Source organism: Somniosus microcephalus, chromosome 14, assembly GCF_052327205.1.
Source record: "Somniosus microcephalus isolate GS21.2 chromosome 14, FLI_Smic_1.0, whole genome shotgun sequence".
Taxonomy (NCBI): Eukaryota; Metazoa; Chordata; class Chondrichthyes; order Squaliformes; family Somniosidae; genus Somniosus; species Somniosus microcephalus.
The window spans coordinates 109,066,988-109,077,674 of record NC_141000.1 but is presented as its reverse complement, the minus strand read 5'-3'; positions in this window follow the sequence as shown (position 1 = coordinate 109,077,674).

Genomic DNA, 10,687 nt, shown 5'->3' with positions numbered 1-10,687 from the left:
TCTCACTTTCCTTATCAGTTAGTAAAATACATGCGCAGCAAAGCACACTGATGAATCAAAAATGAATTTGGTTTCTCTTACTGAGTTCAGTAAAGTTCCTGGACAGTATATAGGAAAGTTTACATTGAAGGAGTACCACTGATTGTGGATACACCATCGACATAGAATCATAGAATGGTTACAGCATGGAAGAAGGCCATTCGGCCCGTCGAACCCGTGATGGCTCTCTGCAAAAGCACCTCAGCTAGTCCCACTCCCTGCCCTTTCCCCGTAGCCCTGCACATTTTTTTCCTTCAGGTACTTATCCAACTCCCTTTTGAAAAATAAGATTGAGTCTGTCTCCACCACCCTTTCAGGAAGTGCATTCCAGATCCTAACCACTCGATGCATAATTTTTTTTTCTAATCTCTTAATATATAAGGATTAAGTATATACAGACCCTTTAATTCTTAATTTTGGTATATATTAAAATGCTTTGCTAGGCCAGAAGGTTTTTCAAAGTGAAATAAAGTTGGTGAATGTAATAGACTGTCTTTCACTGATAAGTGGACATGGAATATGCTTTGATGTGCTTTACTAAAAGGCAGCAAACATTTGTTGAGCAAATGTGCTTTTAAAAGAAACTGTCAAATTTGAACTTTACAGCCTTCTGGACTCAACATAGAGTCCAACAATTTCAGATCATAACCTCGGCCTCTATCATATATATATTTTTCATCCATACTTTTCATTCTGCCAGCGCAATTCACACTTCATCTAGAGCCATCCTTTGTTTCTTAGCCTGTCCCATTACCACCTCCTCTCGCCTTGAATATCTCTTAACCTCTTCCGCCTTCTATCCTATCACAGACCTTCCCTTTCCCAGCCCCTACACTTGCTTAAAAATCTGTTCCATTTCCTGCTTTTTTTCCAGTTCTGACGAAAGGTCATCGACCTGAAACGTTAACTCTCTCTCTTCACAGATGCTGCCTGACCTGCTGAGTATCTCCACCATTTCTGTTTTTACAGGAAACTTTGGTTTATCCGGAGGTTAACTGTCCAGAATGCTTGATCCACCGGCAAAAATCAGGAGCCGTTTCGTTAGGTTTTTTTTCTTTTCGTTGCTTTTTTTTCACCAGTCAGGCTCTGCAAGGTCTCGCTGAAGCTGTTGCTAAGCTACAGAGATGCTTGCAAGGTACAGCCGACTGTTTAGAAGCTGCAACAGGGTTTGTTGCCATTTTCTCTCATCCCTCCTTTCTTAAATAGTGGGGTTATATTTGTTACCTTCCAATCCATGGGAACCGTTCTAGAATCTATAGAATTTTGGAAAATGACAACCAATGCATCCACTATCTCTATAACCAACTCTTTCAAAACCCTAGGATGAAGACAATCAGGTCCAGGGGATTTATCGGCTTTCAGTCCCATTAATTTCTCCAGTACTACTTTTTTACTAATACTAATATCCTTCAGTTCCTCATTCTCGCTAGCCCCTTGGTTGTCCACTATTTCCGGGAAGTTTTTTGTGTCTTCTTCTGTGAAGATAGACATAAAGGGCTGGATTTTATCAATGGAGGGGAGTAGGAGGTGGGACTCCCACTTTTGGGGTTGTAGTCCTGCCTCCATCGAGTTGTGGCCAACCCACTCAATTTTCACTTGATTGACCTTGTTAAACCCACCCAGCGGGCTCAGCAGGCCAATTAAGAGCCACCCGGCAACAGGTGATGTCACAGAAAGACATTTCATCTGTCAAGAGCTTTTGACAGATGAAATATCTGCGTTTGACAGCTCTTTGAAGCTGTCAAACACTGACAATCTGTACTCTAAGTTAATTCCTTCCTCTCAGGCTGATTTAGAGATCTCTCCAGAACAGAAAGCAGAGGCTGCAGCTTTTGACAGCTCGCGGCCATTCTGCTTTCTGTGCCGGTGAGATGAGGGACTCCCGAGAACTGAAGGAAGGAAGCCTGTATTAGTAAGTAAACGTAAGTAAAACTTATTTAAACACTTTACACACACCAAACACACTTACCTCTGCACTCATGCACCCATCACTCACCTGAATACCGAACATCTAGAACCCTCCAAGCCCTTCAGCCCGACGGTCTGCCTCTGTTGTGTATGTACCTTTAAGAGAAGAACTGATTCTATACTGCAGTACCGGCAGTGACCACCCCTGTATATAAAGCCATAGCAGGCTTCTGTACATCAGTCTTAAATACCTGTTTTATTGTTCTCCTGCAGCCCGTGTATTATTAAGGCGCGGACACTACAGTGGCGACGAGCAGGTTTGAACTCACCTGCAGTACTGCATCACCTCACGGGGATCTTTCCCTGAGAAGAAGCTTTTGGAGGTCGAAGTCAGAACAACAGGCGTTGACTGCAGGCAACCGCCCAAGGATCCATCGGAGTTCGGAGAGTTGCAGGAGAGGCTGTGGAGAGCTGGGCTTGGCTCCCCAGTCAAGGTGTTCCAGCAAATCGTGCTGGTAGCAGGTAGTGCGCTGACCCTTCCGGACTGCGGCGGGCTCGAGCTCGATCAAGCGGCTCTGCAAAGGGGCCGCGCAGCGTCGTCGGGAGGAAAAGAGAGAGAGAGAGGGTGGAGCGCACAGGGCGCGGTCGGTGCTCAAGAACTGGGCAGCGTAGCGAAAATAAAACAAGGGGAAGGAAAAGTGAGACGCGCCGAAGCCGCGGGTCGCCGCCATTACCCTGCAGAACGCTAGGAGCAGCGTGGCAGCAAGGGGAAGAAGGAAAAGCGCGGGAGGCGCCGTTTTATTCCATTGGGGAAGAAGGAAAAGCGCGGGAGGCGCCATTTTAATCCATTGGTGAAGAAGAAAAAGCGCGGGAGGCGCCATTTTAAATCACCCAAGATGCCGAAAAGTGGCAGTATCACTGCTTTCGACAACGAGGTAGAAGACTGGACCACGTCTCGAAGGGAAATGCAGAGTTGCAGGTAGATTCAAATCGACACTCGTCGCCACTGTTAGATCCGTGATTCTGAGAGTATGATGTTTTCCAATAACTACACGGATGCTGTAACTTAACAATCAACAGGTGTTTACTGGAGTAGGGTAGTCTCAAGACTGGGAGTACAGAGGCATGCTCAAGGCTTATATACAGGTGTGGTCACTGCCGGTACTACAGTATGCAGGAGCTGTAAAAGTAGTTCTCTCTTAAAGGTACATACACTACAGGTGAGGTCTCACATTAAGGTTTCGCTCCAAAGGTACTGGTGGCCAAAGCTTTGCTTTGTGTGTGCTTACAGTGAATAGCGGAAAGCTATTTGACTGTGGAAAGCATCGCAACCCATCCTCTCCTCACTCAACTTCCGTACACTTACACTTTCCAGCAAAGGTGATGGGCTAGTGATCAGGAATGGGGGCCCTGAATGATTGTCCTATTAAGGGGCTTTGAGGACAGTTGATACCAACTAACTCAAGACGGGGAACCTGCTCTATGTATTTTTTTGTCTTTGTACAGGAGGTGTCCTGTGCAGCGCCTTGGGACGTTTTACTACGTGAAAGGTGCTATATGAATACAAGTTGTTGTTGTTGTATGTGACTCAATGCACTCACACACTGAAAGTGATATGAAGTTAACTCATTTTTATAATGGGTAAATGGACCATTCCATCAGCTACAAGGCACAAGTCAGGAGTGTGATGGAATACTCTCCACTCTCCTTTGAAAGCATTTAGATAGGTGCACAAAAAAATACTGTGTTGGGCGTGTCAGCCGAGCTTGGATGAAATTGTATTTGTACAGGAGGTGTAGTAAATGTTGGCACGGTTGCTGGAGGGAAGTGGCAGCTGAACCTGTGAGAATGAAACAGCAGTGCAGGAACTAACTGAAGTGCATCAGAAGATCTAATTAGGGGCGCTGTTATTGTAGTTGCAGCTCCAGGTTGTCGCACTGCCATTGTGCCTGAGCTGCTTGTGGCATGGGAGGAGTTGCAGTTGTTATGACAAAGGGAAAGCGCGACTGGATTGTATCACTGCTATTGTTAATGGTATCAACACCAATGTACATAGACAGAGAGTTAATGATAATCTTTCACAAGTGTGGAAGATCCGAAGCTCAACATTCGCCAGGGGACTATAGGTCAAGGACCAATACAGTCTCATTGCTTTGGAACTTTGAAAGAAAAGACTTGTATTTATATAGCACCTTTCACAACCTCAGGACATCCCAAAGTGCTTTACAGCCAATGAAGTACCTTTGAATTATAGTCACTCTTGTAATGTAGGAAACGCAGCAGCCAATCTGCACACAGCAAGCTCCCACAAACAGCAATGTGTTAATGACCAGATAATCTGTTTAATGATGTGGTTGAGGGATAAATATTGGCCAGGACACCGGGGATAACTGCCCTGCTCCTCTTCAAAATAGTGCCATGGGATCTTTTACATTCACCTGAAGAGGGCAGATGGGGCCTCGATTTAACGTCTCATCCGAAAGACGGCATCTCCAACAGTGCAGCACTCCCTCGGTACTGTACTGGAGTGTCAGCCTAGATTTTTGTGCTCAAATCTCTGGCTCAGAGACAAGAGTGCTACCAACAGAGCCAAGGCTGACACTTTGAAATCTGAAGGATTGCTGGTTAACATAAGTGATATACCTATCAATTCGTCCAATAAAAAGCGACGAGTTAGGAACGTAACTAAAGGTTTTTATTGACTAAATAACAGATCCCACCCTCGTGGGTGATCGGGTCCAACAAGGAGGAATACCAGCCAGTCGACTACCTTTATACCTGGGCAGGTAGGTGGAGCCATGGGCGGAGTCGGAGGTGGTCAGCCCAGGTATAACAGCGCGACAAGAGGCGACCTCGTATAGTGATACAACAGTGAGAACAGTGAGAACAATACAACAGTGATAACTATAGTGTAACGATAGTGAACGATAAAAGTGGTTTACCACATTCACCCCTTGTTTAGATTTGAGTCCGGCGGGGTGAAGTGCACTACCAGTTCTGGTATGTCAGTCTGTCCGGAGGCCTCGTAAGCCTCTCCGATCGTCGCAGCGGTGGTGCTGCATTATCCGGTGTTAATGCTGGTGTCTGCGTGGTCGGCGAAGGCTCGTGGGGTTCCGGCATGCCGTCTACCTGGGCTGGAATTGGGGGGGTGGTGGGGGGGGGTAAAGGTGGTGTCTCCGGAGTGCCCGAGGGTGCGAGGTCTCGTAAGGAGACAGTGTCCTCCCGCCCGTCTGGGTAAGCCACATAGGCGTACTGGGGGTTGGCGTGCAGGAGGTTCACCCTCTTGACCAGGGGGTCCGTTTTATGGGCCCTCACGTGCTTTCGCAGCAAGACGGGCCCCGGAGAGGTCAGCCAGGTTGGTAGAGTGGTTCCCGTAGTCAACTTCCTGGGGAAAACAAACATTCGTTCATGGGGGGTGGCGTTAACGGCAGTGCAAAGTAGTGACCGGATGGAGTGCAGCGCTGTCGGGAGGACTTCCTGCCAGCGGGAGGTTGGGAGGCCCTTAGACTTTAAGGCTAAGAGGATGGCCTTCCATACCGTCGCGTTCTCTCTTTCCACCTGGCCGTTCCCTCGGGGGTTGTAGCTGGTGGTCCTACTTGCTGCAATACCTCTCGCTAGTAGGAACTGACGGAGTTCCTCGCTCATGAAGGAGGAGCCCCGGTCACTATGTATATAGTTCGGGAACCCGAACAAGGCGAAGAGGTCGTTCAGGCACTTGATGACCGTGGTACTGGTCATGTCTGGGCAGGGGAAGGCAAAAGGGAAACGGGAGTACTCATCAACGATGTTGAGGAAGTACACATTGCGGTCAGATGACGGTAGAGGCCCCTTAAAGTCGATGCTCAGGCGCTCGAAGGGGCGGGTGGCCTTGATCAGGCTTGCTCTGTCCGGCCTATAGAAGTGCGGTTTGCACTCGGCGCAGGTCTGGCAGTTCCTGGTCATGGTCCTGACCTCCTCGATGGAGTAGGTCAGGTTGCGGGCCTTAATGAAATGGTAAAGTCTGGTGACCCCGGGGTGGCAGAGGTCGTTGTGGAGGGTCTGAAGTCTATCAATATGCGCGCTGGCGCATGTAATTCGTGAAAGAGCATCAGGGGGTTCGTTCAGCTTACCTGGCCGGTACAAGATATCATAATCGTAGGTGGATAGCTCGATTCTCCACCTCAAGATCTTGTCATTCTTGATTTTGCCCCTCAGCTTGTTATTAAACATGAAAGCAACCGAACGTTGGTCGGTGAGGAGGGTAAATCGTTTGCCTGCCAGGTAATGCCTCCAGCGCCGTACCGCCTCCACAACTGCCTGGGCTTCCTTCTCGACCGACGAGTGTCGGATCTCGGGGCCCTGTAGGGTCCTTGAGAAGAAGGCCACCGGCCTCCCCTCCTGGTTAAGGGCAGCGGCTAGGGCGAAGTCGGATGCATCGCTCTCCACTTGGAAGGGGATGGACTCATCCACTGCGTGCATTGTGGCCTTGGCTATGTCTCCCTTGATGAGGGAGAAGGCCGCGCACACTTCCTCCGTGAGGGGGAAGGATGTGGACTTCATGAGGGGTCTGGCTTTGTCCGCATAATTGGGCACCCATTGGGCATAGTAGGCGAAGAGCCCCAGGGTTCTCTTAAGTGCCTTAGGGCAGTGGGGGAGGGGTAGCTCCATGAGGGGGCGCATTCTTTCGGGGTCGGGGCCGATGAGTCCGTTCTCTACTACACAGCCAAGGATGGCAAGGCGCGAGGTGTTAAACACACATTTCTCCTTATTGTAGGTGAGGTTCAGCCATTGGGCCGTACGGAGGAATTTCTCCAGATTCACGTCATGGTCCTGCCGGTCGCGGCCGCAGATGGTGACGTTATCTAGATAGGGGAATGTGGCCTGCAGTCCGTTCTGGTCAACCATCCGGTCCATCTCCCTTTGGAAGACCGAGACCCCGTTGGTGACACCGAAGGGGACCCTAAGGAAGTGGTATAGGCGCCCATTCGCCTCGAAGGCGGTGTACTGGCGGTCCTCGGGGTGGATAGGGAGTTGGTGGTAGGCCGACTTAAGGTCGATGGTCGAGAATACGCGGTATTGTGCAATCTGATTGACCATGTCAGATATGCGGGGAAGGGGGTATGCGTCCAGCTGGGTGTATCTGTTTATGGTCTGGCTGTAGTCGATGACCAGGCGATTTTTATCGCCGGTCTTAACGACCACGACCTGGGCACGCCAGGGGCTGTTGCTCCCCTCGATAATGCCCTCTTTCAGGAGGCGCCGCACCTCAGAGCTAATGAAGGCTCTGTCCCCAGCGCTGTACCGCCTGCTCTTGGTAGCGACGGGTTTGCAGTCGGGGGTGAGGTTAGCGAACAGGGAAGGTGGCGGCACCTTGAGGGTGGATAGGCTGCAGGTGTTACGCGGTGGGCGGTTTAACATTCGCTGGTTGTCGACTGTGAGTGGGGGGAGGGGTCCACCGTATGCTAGGGTTACACTTTGGAGGTGGGATTGGAAGTCCAGCCCTAGTAGGACGGCAGCGCAGAGCTGGGGGAGGATGAGGAGTTTAAAATGTTTATACTCCGTACCCTTAACCGACAAGGTCACAACACAGTAGCCGCTAATGTCCGTGGCGTGGGACCTCGATGTCATCGAGATTCGGTTGCGCGTTGGCAGGACAGGGAGGGAGTAGTGGCTCACCGTGTCTGGGTGGATGAAGCTCCCCGTGCCTCCGCTGTCGAACAGGCAGGTCGTGGCGTGGTCGTTTACTTTGATGTCCATCATCGACTTGGACAGGTGGTGTGGGCGGGCTTGATCCAGAGTGACGGAGGCTAGTGTGTAGGTAAGCGAGTCGTTGTCGTCTGCGGGCGAGGCGGTCGTCGGGTCCGGAGGCCCGGTGGCAGTCGGGCGTGGTGGGTAAAATGGCGTCTCCCACGAGGTAGGACAAAATGGCGGAGAAGATGGCTGCTCCCATAACTCACATGAGGCACTATTGGGGTCGGTTGCCTTGATCAAAGATGGCCGCCCCCATGACTCACGTGTGGGGATGCTGGCCTCAGTTGCCTTGAAAGAAGATGGCCGCCCCCACAGTTCGCATGAGGCACTGCTGGCCTCTGAAGATCCGCTCCTGCAGGCCTTAGAGAAGTGGCCTTTCTTCCTGCAGGTTGAGCAGGTAGAGTTCCTGGCTGGGCAGCGCGACCTCGGGTGCTTCTCCTGGCCGCAAAAGAAGCAGCCGGCGGCCCGATCGCGGGTGCCCGATGTCGGAGCCGGTACCGGGGGTGGCGGTCCCGGTCGGGTCCGGGACGCCGACGCTGAGGTAGGTCCCGGGGGCGGCGCTGCGAAGGGTATTGCGGTAGGGGTCGGGCCCGAGTCCCAGGGTCGCGAGCAGTACCTGGAAAACGCCTCCTGGTCCTGATGGGCCACCTCTAGGGAGAGAGCGAGGGCTTCAGCTTTGTCCAGGTCGAGGTCTTTAGCTTCAAGCAGTCTTTGCCGTGAGTGGTCGGACCGTAGGCCTTTCACAAAGGCATCGCGGATATTATCTTCCGTATTTTCAACAGCCGTCACCGCTTTAAAGTCACAGTTCCTGCCGAGTGCTCTTAGCGCCCGTAAAAATTCAGCTACAGACTCTCCTGGCTGTTGCGGGCGGGATCTTAGGAGGTGCCTGGTGTACATGTAATTTACCGGGCTCCGGTACTGCTGTTTCAGTAGGTTGATAGCGGCCTCGTATGTAGTCGTGTCCTGGATGAGTGCGTATACTCTCGGGCTCGCTTGGGCGTTCAGAACTCTTAGTTTGGATCTCTGAGGGACGCCGGATTCTTCCAGGTAGGATTCGAAGCAGCCCAGCCAGTGTTTGAAGTCGAGGGCTGAGTTTGCTGCCTGTGGGTTTAGATCCAGGTACGGTGGTTTGAGGGCTTTAAGCCAAGCCGGCTGGTGTGGCTGGTGTAGCCCGGTGTCTGAAAGCTGCTGTGGCTGTGCTTCTGGGAGGGCTTCTGGCTGGCCAGTAGTAGACATCTTTAAAATTTAGTCAATAAAATTGATATACCTATCAATTCATCCAATAAAAAGCGACGAGTTAGGAACGTAACTAAAGGTTTTTATTGACTAAATAACAGAGCCCACCCTCGTGGGTGATCGGGTCCAACAAGGAGGAATACCAGCCAGTCGACTACCTTTATACCTGGGCAGGTAGGTGGAGCCATGGGCGGAGTCGGAGGTGGTCAGCCCAGGTATAACAGCGCGACAAGAGGCGACCTCGTATAGTGATACAACAGTGAGAACAGTGATAACAATACAACAGTGATAACTATAGTGTAACGATAGTGAACGATAAAAGTGGTTTACCACAATAAGAACATAAGAACATAAGAAATAGGAGCAGGAGTAGGCCAATCGGCCCCTCGAGCCTGCTCCGCCGATCTGATCCTAACCGCCAATCCACTATCACAGAACCATCTCCTGAATCTAACAGAATTAGACACACGAAATAGGAGCAGGATCAGGCTACACGGCCCCTGGGCCCGCTCCGCTACCCACAGGGCCATGACCGATCCGAACCTAGACTCATGTCCAAATTCCTGCCCGCTCCCCATAACCCTTTATTCCCTTTACTTCTAGGAAACTGTCTATTTCTGTTTTAAATTTATGTAATGATGTAGCTTCTACAGCTTTTTGGGGCAGCATATTCCATGGACCTACCACCCTCTGAGTGAAGTAGTTCCTCCTCATCTCAGTTTTGAAAGAGCAGCCCCTTATTCTAAGACTATGCCCCCTAGTTCTAGTTTCACCCATCATCGGGAACATCTTCCCCGCTTCCACCCGATCCAACCCCTTCACAATCTTATATGTTTCAATAAGATCGCCTCTCATTCTTCTGAACTCCAATGAGTAGAGTCCCAATCTACTCAACCTCTCCTCATATGTCCATCCCCTCATCCCCGGGATTAACCGAGTGAACCTTCTTTGTACTGACTCGAGAGCAAGTATGTCTTTTCTTAAGTACGGACACCAAAACTGTACGCAGTATTCCAGGTGCGGTCTCACCAATACCTTGTACAACTGAAGCAATACCTCCCTATTTTTATATTCTATCCCCCTAACAATGAAAGCCAACATTCCATTGGCCTTCTTAATCACTTGCTGCACCTGCATACTAACCTTTTGAGTTTCGTGCACCAGGACCCCCAGATCCCTTTGTACTTCAGTACTTTCCAGTTTCTTGCCATTAAGATAATAACTTGCTCTACGATTTTTCCTGCCAAAGTGCATAACCTCACACTTTCCAGTATTGTATTCCATCTGCCAAATCTCAGCCCACTTACTTAGCCTGTCTATGTCCCCTTGCAGGTTGTTTATGCTACACAACAGTGCTAAAACAGGCAATATGATAGACATATCAGCCAACCATGGCTCAAACTGATATATAATTGAGACTTCGCCCACTGGCACCTGAAAATTCCATCAGGGTCCCATGCATGTCATAGGTCCCTGATTTACATGTCTTAATGAGGCACCCGCTTGGAACAGGACTGGCTGGAAATAACGATGGGAACGGGAACGAAGTGGTAAGCCCAGCACCGTGATTTTTGGAGTGCCAAACCCCATTCCTGCCCGGTGAAAATCGACCCCTTTGTATTGTAATTTCAGACAGATCAAAATTACAGAACAGCAACTGAATATATGCATGAAAGAAAGACTTGCCTATGGCAAATTAACAGATCAGCTAAAAAAAACTGCCGCTGGGTCTTGTTAAATGGTGAAATGTTCAGGGCCTGTCATGGGATTTTGC